The following is a 12,736-nucleotide window of genomic DNA, read 5'->3' as shown; positions in this document are numbered from 1 at the left end:
AATAAAAATCAAAATTAAAAGATGAATAAATTTTAAAAGTGTGCCACAAAACTTCAACCTTTAACATTTAAAAAATTATTGTGGGAACATACTAGTCCTTTTTTAGTTTTTGCAGAAGCACAACTGAGCTTTGCTTGGTGACTTAAATGACTGAGGTACACTGAAAGAAAGGACGATGAGGAGGACATCCTAGAGGAATCTCTCCGGGTGAGGAATGCAATGTGTTCTCCTCTAGGAGAATGTTTGCTCAAAAAAAAAAAAAAAAAAATGGCTGCTTTTCCTTGAGTCTTCATCCTGCCATTTCCAATGGCCAAACACCCAAATCCAGCCACCCCAAGTCCTCTCGAAGGAGGGGATGGTCAAATACTCTGCAAGAACCAGGAACCCTAAGGATATGACTCCTCTCCTCAGTGGCACAGCTCCAACAGAGGTCCCATCTGGAGAAAATGCTGACTTAAGATTTGAAAACAAAAGCTTTTTGTTATGTACAGGAGCTAAAATCCTGACATGGCTTTACCTCTGCTGGTCACTTAGGGGCAGAAGACAGCAAGGGACAAGATCTCTCTCTCAGATATGTTTTGGCAGCATCCCAGAGAGGTGAGAAAAAATAAAAGAAACAGTAACACCTCCTCATGCTTGGGCTATCCAGCTGCTGGAATAGCCATGAAATCTGCTCTTCTAAACTTATTTCAGTCACAAGTTTTTCTTCTACTTACCTCTGAGCCCCTCCCTTAAGAGGGCATGCAGACAGCACGGGTGAAGCCAGTGGCTTTACACAGGGACCTAGAACACCTGGTGGCAGCTGACCTAGATTGCTTTCATGTCTGGATAGGTCATACATAGTACACATGTGCCACAGATAGGACGGCAGTGCACACACAGGCAGTAAACATATGCATGTTAAAAGCATATACGCAAATGCCTTGGTTTGTTACAACAGAGAGATGCTTTGGGAAGGTTGACGCTCCCTCCCCATCTCTGATCCCCCTGAAGGAATGCTTGTATGCCTGCTCCCTTGTTTTTCAGAAGTGGCTGTGATGGAGCTAGTGTAGACACGTATGCCAATTTGCAGGAACAGATATGATTAAAATGTGCATGGTCATGTATGCACACCAGCTGCGTGCTGACATACACACGTGTGTGCGCATCATTTGGAACAGTACAGAAAGGTAAAAGTTTGTAGCTCTTGGCTATTTGTCTCTTTCTGGCGTGATGTGACTCAGTGCTTCCTCTTTCTAGGCAACAAGTCTAGAAATGCTGTTCATCCCACCCAGAGATTAGAGGGAACAGGAAGGAAAATGTGGGGAGGGGAACCGGAGAGATGAGTAGGGGCCTGGAACTGGAGGCACTTTCACCTGTGATGGACTGTAATGCTGCAGGAAAGAGCGAGGGACTTGGTCAAGGCTGGGTGACAAGAGAAGCCAGTCCCAGAGGGACAATTTGTTCTCTTCATCAGTTTTTCTTCAAGGAACAGACAACCTAGGACCCTCTCTTCTGTCATCTCAGAGTTGAGTCCTTCCACACCTCAAGGATTTCTGTAGGCTTTCCCAGCTGGATCCGTGCCACAGTGAGCCCCATGGATGATGGAAAGCTCTTGGTCTCCACATGGAAGCAGCACCTAATGGTGGGGGCTGAGAGTCATCAGCAAACAGGTGTTCAGTCTACCTCCAGTGATGCCTCCTCACGGCTTCCATGTGTCGAGGGTGGGCTCAGAGCAGCAGGAGGCAACCCAGAACATGCTCCACATTCAAGACGATCTTCCTCCATCCAGCCAAGAAGTCTACATCCGTGAAAAGATGGGTGTGAGAGAGCCCTCCTTGTTCAGAATGTGCAAGGTCTCACAGAGAGATGGGGGTCAAGGAAGGGACCCCCTGGTAGCAAGCTGTTCCTCTGGAAGCACCGACTCCCTTCAGGATTCCTTCTTGGTGCAGGCATGCAATTATCTTGTGTTTTGTCTTTAAAAATTGTCTGTTTCAATGCTTCAAAGCATATTCTGAAAACGATTCATCACATCCAAGTTCTCTACATCCTCTTCTCACACATTCTAAGGGGGAAAAAAATGATGAACAGAGTGGTTAGGTTATTGTGTTTCTGTTTGTAGCTACTAGCAGAGCATTAGATGAAGAAATCCACAGAACTCCTACACAATAAGTTACCAGAACAAGAGATGAGAAAATTTGTTCTGGATTGCTATCCTGTGTCTTCTGTGGAAAACTTTGTTTTTAGGATCAAAATACTGCTTTGTAATGACAGAATATTCCTCCCACGCCTGCAGGACACATCTTCTCTCTTATTTCTTGGAGCTGTCCGGAGGGAATCTTCGTGTGGATGGCCCTGGCCAGCTATGGCTCCTCTGTTGGCACCGCACACCGGTGTTGGAGAAGGAGATGTCCACATTTCTCCAAGTGAGGCTTCTCTTCCAGTCTGATTTCCCAGTGACAAGGGTGGTAATGGGAACAGTGGGAGTTCCTGCCGTTTGGGAAAAGAGTTTCTCAGGCATTTATGTCTAAGTTTTAAGATAGCCAGTCATCGTGGCTAGGCTTTATAATTTTCTTGGCTGGCATTATGATGTGCTAAAATTGGACAACTTTGGTTTCACCTTCAGCTTGCTGAGGTTTCCAGAGTGGAGCTGAAATTGCTGAGCACACTTAGAATTCAAATTTGGAAAGACAGAAAAAGTCTTCACTTTCATCATAGTCAATATCTCAAGATTCATTAGGGAAAATCTTGAAATTTAGAGATTTTTCTTTTCCAGAAAAAGAGTGCCTCGACTTTTAAGAATTTTTTAATACAGTTTTTAGTAGCTCACCCAGGGCAGAGTCCTATGTTCTGTATACAGGCTAGGTGAGTGATGACGAAGCCTGGCTGTTTAGGTCAGCCCATCTCTAATAAGGCAAGAGCTGAAGGCAAACATCCCACAGTTCAGAAATGCGGATATATACTGCTATGGTTTGAACTTACGTGTCTCTCCCAAAATCCTATGTTGGAACTTAAACCTGAATGTGATAGTAGTAAGAGGTGAGGCCTCTAGGAGGTGATTAAGTCATCAGGGCAGCACCCTCATGAATGGGATTAGAGACCTTATAAAAGGACTTCAGAGAACCAGTTAGGCCCTTTTTGCCCTACCATCTTCTTCTACGTGAGGACATGGTGTTCATCTCCTCTGGAGGACACAGCAAAGGCGCCATCTTGGAAGCAGAGACCAGGCTCTCAGCATACATCAAACCTGCTGTTGCCTTGATCTTGGACTCCCAGCCACCAGAATTCTGAGAAATAAGTTTTTATTATTTATAAATTATCCAGTCTGTGTGTGTGTGTTTTTAAATAGAAGCACGAATAAACTAAGACAAATACATATTACCAAAAATATATGCCCCTGAGGTTTGGAATACTTTCTCCAAAGAAGGCTTGCTGCTTTCAGCAGGCATCGGTAGGAAGTAGGACAGAGAAGGGCATTCATTTCCTACCTGCTGCTGTAACAAATTACAACAAATGAAGTGGCTGAAAGTAACACCAGTTTACTCTCACAATTTTGAGGTCAGAAGTTTGAATCCATTTTAGTGGGCTAGAATCAAGCTGTTGGCAAGGCTGGTTCCTCCTGGAGGCTCCAGGGGACAATCTGTTTCCATGACTTTTCCAGCTGCTAGTGGCCACCTGTATTCTTTACCTGGTCCTTTTGTTCCATCTTCAAAGTGCATCACTCCAATCTCTGCTTCCATAGTCACATCTTCTCCTCTGACCCTGCCTCCTCTTATAAATAGCCTGTAATTACATCAGGCACACCCAGTTATTCCAGGATAACCCCAAAATCTCAAGAACCTTAACTTAATCACATCTGTAAAGGCCCTTTTGCCGTATAACACTCATAGGTTCCAGGGATTAGGACATGGACATATTTGGAGGAGGGACCATTATTTAGCCCACCATATGAGGTAAGTGGGGCATAATCAATGGGTGACTCTGAAAGATGATACGCTGAAGACCTTGTACCCAGGGGTAAAATCAGGCTCCTTCCCTACTGCTGGTCTTACCACTCCCATCTTAGATTGAAGTTACTTTATTTCACAATTCATATGTAAATATTTATATTTTTAAAAATGGAAACATTATCAATAGAACTAAGTCCTCTGACCATCTTCCATAATCCTGATCCTCTCTTCATCTCTTTCTCCCACCCCAAAGGTCAGCACTGTTCTTTGCTTGATACACATCAGATGTGTCTCTGCATGTACATATATTTATTTGTTCCCGTAGAAAGTATAGTCTTGGTTATGGCTTCCCTCGGTGTAAGTTATACTGTAACAGATATATAATATAATTCAGTCACATGCTTTTTTCATACACCAGTGTCTTCAAGATCTTTATATGACAGCACATATTGGTGGACCTCATTCTTTTCAATTACTGCACAATATTCTTTGAAATGAGTATACCATGGTGTATTAGTCTTCTTGGGCTGCTATAACCAGAAAAGAAACTTGGTGGCTTAAAACAACCAACATTTATTCTCATGAGCTCTAGAGGCTAGAAGTCCAAAATCAAGTGTTGGCAGGGCTATGCTCTCTCTGACATTTCTAGGAGACAGCCTTGCCTATTCCAGTTTCTGGTAGCTGTTGGCATTCCTTGGCTTGTGGATGCATCTCTCCAACCTCTGCTTCTGTCTTCACATGGCTTTCACTTCCTGTGTGTGTCTCTCTCTTCCTCTTCTAAGGGCATTGCCATTGGACAAGGACAAAAGAAGAGGAGGGCATGCTCCTTCCCTTTAAGGAAACATCCTAAAAGTTGCACAGTCTCTTCTCACATCTCATTGGCTGAAACTTGGTCACATGGTCACACTTAGCTTCAGGGGAGGCTGGGAAATGTAGCCTTTAGCTGGGTAGTGAGATTGTCATGACAAGGCAATGGGGAACAGATGTGGGAATGACTGGTAGCCTCTGCCACCCTAAGTGTTTCTCTAGTGTGAGGATGCAGAGAAGGATGACTGGCCATGAGGGCTCCTTTTAATTGTGGTATTACCAAACTATCCTCCAATGCTGTCATGTAGATTTACACTCCCACCATCAATATCGATACTATCCTTTCCCATTTACTCACCAACCACTAATATAAACAAATTTTAAATTTTTTGTCATTTCAATTAGCAAAATGACATCTCAGTTTTTAATATTTTCCTTTTCATGATCCCTAGTGAAGATGAGCATTATTTAATATATTTATTGGCCTTTTTTTTTTTTTTTTTCTGAGACGGAGTTTTGTTCTTGTTGCCCAGGCTGGAGTACAACGGCACAATCTTGGCTCACTGCAACCTCCGCCTACCAGATTTAAGCGATTCTCCTGCCTCAGACTCCTGAGTAGCTGGGATTACAGGCGTGCACCAACACACCTGGCTAATTTTGTATTTTTAGTAGAGACGGGGTTTCATCATGTTGGTCAAGCTGGTTTCGAACTCCTGACCTCAAGTGATCCACCCACCTCAGCCTCCCAAAGTGCTGGGATTACAGGCGTGAGCCACTATGCACGGCTTTATTGGCCATTTCTATTTCATCTTCTCTGATTTTACTTTTTCTTTTCCTTGTTCATTTTTCCTACTAAATTGTTTGTCTTTTTTCCAGTTGATGAGTTCTTTACAATATTCTCAGCATGAATATTTGCCTGTCATAACTATTACAAATATTTCTCCCAATTTGTCATTTATATTTCAATTTTGTTTAAGACTATATTTTGTCATAATAGAAATTTTAGATATGTTTCATTTTTATCATATAAAAGCATTAATTTAAAAAAAGGAAATGTTGGTTCTAAGCTTTTTGATCTAGGATACTAACAAATTCAAATATGATTGACTGAAGAGCATTATATGCCCTAGTCTAAGTAATAAGGATGTAGAAAGCCAGCTGGTAACTCGTGGCACCATCTCACAAATCTCAACGGCATCTGCTTCTTCCAGGTTATCTACACAAGGCCCTTGCCATCAGTCAAATGAGTGACAGCTTTCTGGCAACCGTGTGCATACTCTGGCTCCTTGGAAAGCCAAGGCATGTGGCTGAGAGCAGAAGGCCTTCCCTATTACCTATTAGAGTCTATTTGGGCTGCAAGGCACTCACTCACAAACACAGAGCCATCCAGGCGGCCAAAGTTTGCTGTACCCATAGGTTTTACCCATAGTTTACTGTGGTATAACAAAAAGATTCCAGTGTCAGAGCCTACTTGAGATACAGTTAGATAGAAGAGAGTGGATCTCCTAAGCAAGCTCCCTGAAGGCCCATACTCACTATCCCTGAATCGGAGGGGAAGTGGAGCTTTTGGAGAGATTAGATATTTTACTCCACTTCCAGAGTGGCCATGGGTACGCAGGGCCTGCCTGGGATCTTCTTCAGAGAAAAGCTGCTCCATCCACTGTGTCCCCGGGGACTTTGCCCTTTCTCAAGGAACTTTGTCTTTAAAGTACCAAGGGGCCAGCCTGCGCCTGCACAGAAAAGGGAATGAGCATGTTGTAGGAAATCAAGATGACATAGAGGAGATGTACACAGGGTGACTAGCAAGGGACAAGAAACAGGAGATCCAGGTTTGGACCCAGCTTCATTGCTTACCAACCAATCGGCTTAACCCCCCTCCACTTTCCTTCCATGAATGAAGAGGTTTCATTTACGTTTAAGGACCAACAATATCTGCTAACACTAACTCCTCTTCTTATCTTTGGGCATAAATTTGGGTATCCAGTTACTAGACCTCTTCCCAGGCTGTAGACTGTATTTTCTCCTGTTGCCTTTTCCTCTGAAGTTTCAGACCACCGAAGTGGAGAGCAGGACACCCTCCCTGCCTTGGCTCCCGGGTTCTGGCCCACCCGAGACCGAGCCCAAGCCCATCTCCCTTACACTCCTGCTTGTACTGAGCTTGCTTCTCGGGGTCTGCTCCCTCCTCAGATCTGTAATCTTTCCTTGTTTTGCTGTTGCTGTTTGTTTGAGAGAGGGTCTTGCTCTGTTGCCCAGGCTGGGGTTCAGTGTCACCATCACTGCTCACCACTGCCTTGAACTCCTGGGCTCAAGCGATCCTCCCACCTCAGCCTTCTGTGAAGCTCAGACTATAGACAGGCAGCACGTGCCAGGCTAATTTTTCTATTCTTTCATTTTTTTGGAGTGATGAGGTCTCACTGTGTTGCCCAGGCTGGTCTTAAACTCCTGGGCTGAAGTGATCCGCCCACCCCAGCCTCCCAAAGTGTGGGGGTCACAGGTGTAAGCCATTGTGATCGGCCTTCACCTTGTTTATTGGCAAAAGGTGGTAAAAGCACACACTCATGTTAGCAAGGGGCTGGTTCTCCTCTTTCCTTTTTAGGATATTTGGTAATATGACGACTTCTTTACAGGTAAGTCATCTTCGGATGTTCGCTCCTTCCTGTTTCTTGACAGGAGGTATAGCTGCCCCATGCACCATGGCTGATGCCCAATAAAAATGGGCTTTGGGGATTCCAGCCCCATTTGGAGAAGGTTCCCCTGTCAGTGCCTTGCCTGGATTAGCTTGGTTCTCACTATTTTTCAAATGTGCAAAAGGCCTTTTGCTCTACTCTGAGCACCCATGATTACCAGACAGCTTCCTGCAGCACAGGAGCTTGCTCGGCCGAGGGGCAGGCTAGAACTGCTGGGAGGCCAGAACCCCGGGGAACAGCCCTCAAACACTGACAAAGAGGCGCTCCTTGCCCTCCTGGTGGAACAATGATGACGCGTGGTCTAAACCAGGTCGGCAAACTTTTCCTGTGAAGAGCCAGCTGGTAAATTTTTTGGTCTTTGTGGCCCATATGGTCTCTGTCACAACGACTCAACTCTCTCCTGGTAGGACATACGCAGCCATCGTGTAGAGAACACAGAAACACAGGCGTGTGGCTCTGTTACAGGACAACTGTATTCATGGCTACTGAACCCTGAATTTCAATAACTTTCATGTCACTAAATATTTTTCTTTGATTATCTCTCAACCATTTTAAAACATAAAGACTCCAGCCTGGGCAACATGGTAAAACCCCGTCTCTACTAAATAAACAAAAATTAGCCGGGAGTGGTGGCAGGTGCCTATAATCCCAGCTACTTGGGAGGATGAAGCAGGAGAATCACTTGAACCCAGGAGGTGTAGACTGCAGTGAGCCAAGATCATGCCACTGCACTCCAGCCTGGGCGACACAGTGAGACTCTGTCTTATAAAATAAAATATAAATATAAATATAAACATAAAGACTATTCTTAGCTCATAGGCTATGGAAACCCAACGAACTGGGTTCAACCATAGTTTTCTGATTACAGTCTAAATCGTCTCCCAGAGGTCCCAGTGAGGTGGAGCCCTGCTTGTCCGCAGTGGTAATCTGGAGTGATTGGCTTCTTCCCTTCCCTGGTTTACTCTGCCTACTCTTCTGCGTTCACCTTCCAAATAAGCTATTTGCACTCAAAGTCCTCTCGGAGTCTGGTTCTGTTCTTAGACCTCTTCCCAGACTGGCAAATTTGATTTTCTGTTTCTCCATCCCCCAAAGTTACAAACCAGGGACGTCTAGAGCAAAGCAACTCTATCAGCAGCTCCTGGAGCCTGGCCCTCCTGAGTGTACCTGCTCCACCCCCTGGCTACCCCACCCTGGATTGTCACATTGAGCCAGCTTCCATAAATCTTGGCTTTATGTCCCATTTCCTGAGGACACTTCAGTGAACAAGATCGTCCTTGTTTCATAGCTTCATGCTTTCATTCTGCTGGGGACGGGGGAGGGCTAAGCCACAATTGTAGTGCAGTGTGATAGCCAGGAAGGATGGCAGGCTGTGCCACAGGAGTCAGGGGGATTCGAATCTCAGCTCGTCCTTGTGATGAGGAGGAGAACTTGCCCAAGCCTGTTTCCTCATCTGAAGAGGAGAGAATCTGAACTCAATCCTTAAGGGGTGGGGGTAAGGAAATGAAATACACGTCCAATGCCAGCCATGCATTGTATTGCGGGGCACACAGTAGACACTCGGTGAGCAGAGGTGACCACTGTCACTAATAGACAAGTACTCTAGGAGCCACAATGGGAGGGTCAGTGGGGGCCAGTGTCATCATGGGAGAGGTGGCAGTGTGTAGGCAGGCCCTTAGGAGTGGCAGGATGTGGGTGATGGGCTGGGGGAAAGGAGCACTTAACACAGGAGGACAGCATGAGCAAAGGTGTTTCCATGAACCCAACAGAAGGAACTTGGGTAACTAATCCAGCTTTTATCTTGCCAACACAGGCCAAAGAAGGTGGCTTAGAAGCACCTGAGGTATGCTTATCTTTATTATTTTTTTTTGAGTCAGGATCTCACAGTGTTGCTCAGGCCAGAGTGCAGTGGCATGACTATAGCTTACCAATGCCTCCAACTCCTGTCCTCAATCGATCCTCCCTCCTTGGCCTCCCAAAATGTTGGGATTGCAGGTATGAGCCACCATGCCTGGCCAAGGTAACACTTATTGAGCATCTGTTGAGACCCTATGGAGATGCAGGCCATGTTCTAAGTGCCCCGTGGGTCATCTCATTCACCCTTACAACAATTAGGTAGGAATTGCTAGTATCTACATTTTACAAGGAAGAGACCAAGCCTCCAGAGAGGTTACGTTGCCAGTATGAAGATTCCAACCATGCCCATCTAACTGCAGAAACTCTGTTCCTCCCCACTAGATGATTCTGTAGCACGTAGAATAGAGACTTGGGGTTCAGAGAAGCCATTCTGAAGGAAGTGACATCTATGATGAGATCTGAAGAATGGGCAGAAATCATCCCTGGGAAGGCAGACAGAAAGTATTCCAGGCACTAGCATGTCCTGGGGTTCAACGGCAGGCTAGGAGGCTCTGGGAGTAGTGTGGTCTGGCTGCAGCATATAGAGAGTCAGAGAACGAAGCTGGGGGATGAGAGATGTATTCACAGGCAGGAGACCAACCCATGAAGAGCCCTAGAAAAGACAGTAAGGCATCCGGAGTTTATCCCAAGGCAAAAGGGAAGAGTTTGGAGGAATAAAGAAATAAAGATTTCTTTCAGTTTAGATTTTTTTTTTTTTTAAAGACGGAATTTCACTCTTGTCACCCAGGCTGGAGTGCAGTGATGAGATCTCAGCTCACTATAACCTCCGTCTCCTGGATTTAACCGATTCTCCTGCCTCAGCCTCCTGTGTAGCTGGGATGACAGGTGCACGGCACTCTGCCCGGCTAATTTTGTATTTTCAGTAGGGACGGAGTTTCACCATGTTGGCCAGGCTGGTCTCGAACTCCTGACCTCAGATGATCTGCCTGCCTCAGCCTCCCAAAGTGCTGGGATTACAGGCATGAGCCACCATGCCTGGTCCAGTGCGGATTTTAAGACAGGTCTCTCGTTAGTGTGCAGGGTGGACTGGAAAGGGGCAGAGCTGGAGACAGGAATACCAATTAGAAGGCTGCTTCCGTGCAGTAACCCAGAATGCACAGGCCCTGGATGTGCTGGTGCTATTCCTTGGAGAGAAGGCATGGCTAATGATCACAGTTTTTGTTGTAAGACAAACTTCTGGGCTTTGGAGGGCATGGTGGTGGTTGGTGAACAATCATGTAATTACTAAAGGTCAGGGACTGTGCCTCAGTTATCTCTTCTATGTCATGGAGAGCCAAGGTGGGCTCTTTCCTGGCATCTCTCATCCATGAGTGCTCTTCAGCTACCAACACCTCTGAGCTCATCTTCTCAACTGGGATTTCAAATGTGTCTTCTGACAAGCTCAGGTATACATCTTCTGAGAACTTTGTGTATATGTCTTCTGGCAAAGTCTCATCTGTGGCCATGAGGCATTGTTATGTGATGACATTTTCAACCCACAGATCTTCAGTCCTATACGGGGGTCTCTGGCCATGGAGGGATCCAGACTGGTCACTCTGACTTCTGGTCTTCTGCCTTCACACAGATCCTGCAGGAGCCCTGGCCCAGCATCGTCAACCAGTTCCCGGAAGTTTCTTTCTGCAAACAGGGGAAGCTGGACTACGGTTTTGGTGGTAATGTTCTAGCACGTTAGGACTTCAACTCTGTGTAGCTCACCTTGAATTTTGGCAGAAAACACACCCTTCTTCAGAGCAAGGAAACACTCATTGGCTATGAATGACGCAAATGGCTTCACGTGGGACATGTAGTCTCTGGAGGACTGGAAGTAGAGCTTGTCCACTTGGCATAGCCACAACGACATCAGAAACCAAGTTAAAATACAGACCTCTCCTGAGGACCCTGCCCTGATAGGCATATGTGATGAGGAAATGCCGCCTCTTCCTTCCTTGGGAAATCTCCATGGCAAGGAATTTTTTCACTTTGTTAGTGCCGAGGATGGTTAAGAGCTGCCTGCACTTGAACAGAAAGGGCTTGCTTGTGCCTGTTTTAGTCTCTGCAAGGACCACACTCATTATTTTGATTATCAGTGGGAATCTGTCTTTTTTCCTTTCTGTATATTTGTCTCATTGTCACAGTTTTAAAGGGCAGACTTCCTAAGCCTGTAATATGAGTGACATGTATGTCCAGGTAGGAGGGGATGGCAACCTGGATTGCACTTGGGGAAGTGAGGAGGGAGACAATTAGCAGGAGGTCTGAAGGTGCAAAGGAAGACAGCAGAACCCAGGTGACATGGTTTGTCTGTCTCCCCCTGCCAAATCTCATCTTGAATTGTAGCTCCCATCATTCTCACTTGTCCTAGGAGGGACCCAGTGGGAGGTAATTGAATCATGGGGCAGGTCTTTCACGTGCTCTTCTCGTGATAGTGAATAAGTCTCATGAGATCTGATGGTTTTATAAACGGCAGTTCCCCTGCACATGATCTCTCTTGCTTGCCACCATGGAAGACATGACTTTTCTCCTTCTTTGCCTTCAGCCATGATTATGAGGCCTCCCCAGCCATGTGGAACTGTGAGTCCATTAAACCTCTTTCCTTTATCAATTACCCAGTCTCAGGTATATCTTTATCAGCAGCATGAGAACTGACTAATACACCAAGTGACCGATAGGAGCTTTTCACAGAGGGACAGAGCTAACTGCAGCAATTTGGTCAGGAATATATACTCTGTCCTCACTCTTCTCCACCCTCTGACCTGTGGGAAGCCCCGTTTCTCATCTGAACTGAATCTGTAGCCAGACAGCAAGGGAGGTGGGTTGATGCCAGCCTCACAGGTCAGCTTCAGCCTCTGTGGCAGGGCACAGGGCAGAATGGAGAAGGGGCAAATGAGGGCTGGGACACATGGAGGGTCCTGTAGAGAGGGGTTAAGTGATTTGCTTGAGGCTGAGATAGGAAGGAACAGATGTGGGAAAACAAGTCTTTAGACTTGTTTAAGTGCTCTCTCTACACCACCATATGTGGGCGTGAGTAAGAGCTCATCAGAGTGCAAGTGTGGCGGCAGAGCCCTCTCTTGCTTAAATTCCCTATGAAGATGAAAGCGACAATGCACTGCTACTCAGGCAATGGTTTTCAGAACATCTCAACATGGTCATTTAAGCCTCAACATTCTAAATGGAAAATAGCCATAAGCAAGTGATGAGACAACCAACATTTATACAGCATGATGAGCTGGCAGCTGGCCCATCATCTCTTCATCTTTCCTTTCAAGGTTTCCAATCAAAAATTAAAATTTTAAAGTGACTATAAGGAAGCTTAAGTGTATGTGTCATTTTTATGACCAGTGGAAGCAATAATTCTCTCTGAGCTGGGCTTATGTCTGAAGGCTACAGACTGATGTGGACCCCTAAGTCTTCATGTGTAGAAGG

At 45.7% G+C, this 12,736-nt stretch overlaps 1 pseudogene; it reads right to left on the bottom strand.

The window, feature by feature from the left end:
• LOC102119940 (aldo-keto reductase family 1 member B1-like) overlaps positions 1–11,177 on the bottom strand; it is a 33,921-nt pseudogene extending 22,744 nt beyond the window's left edge.
• Between the last annotated feature and the right edge of the window lie 1,559 nt (positions 11,178–12,736).

This window comes from Macaca fascicularis, chromosome 18 (genome assembly GCF_037993035.2).
Source record: "Macaca fascicularis isolate 582-1 chromosome 18, T2T-MFA8v1.1".
NCBI classification, from domain to species: domain Eukaryota; kingdom Metazoa; phylum Chordata; class Mammalia; order Primates; family Cercopithecidae; genus Macaca; species Macaca fascicularis.
Note: the sequence above shows the minus strand (reverse complement) of the source record. Positions and strands in the feature narration are given on the sequence as shown.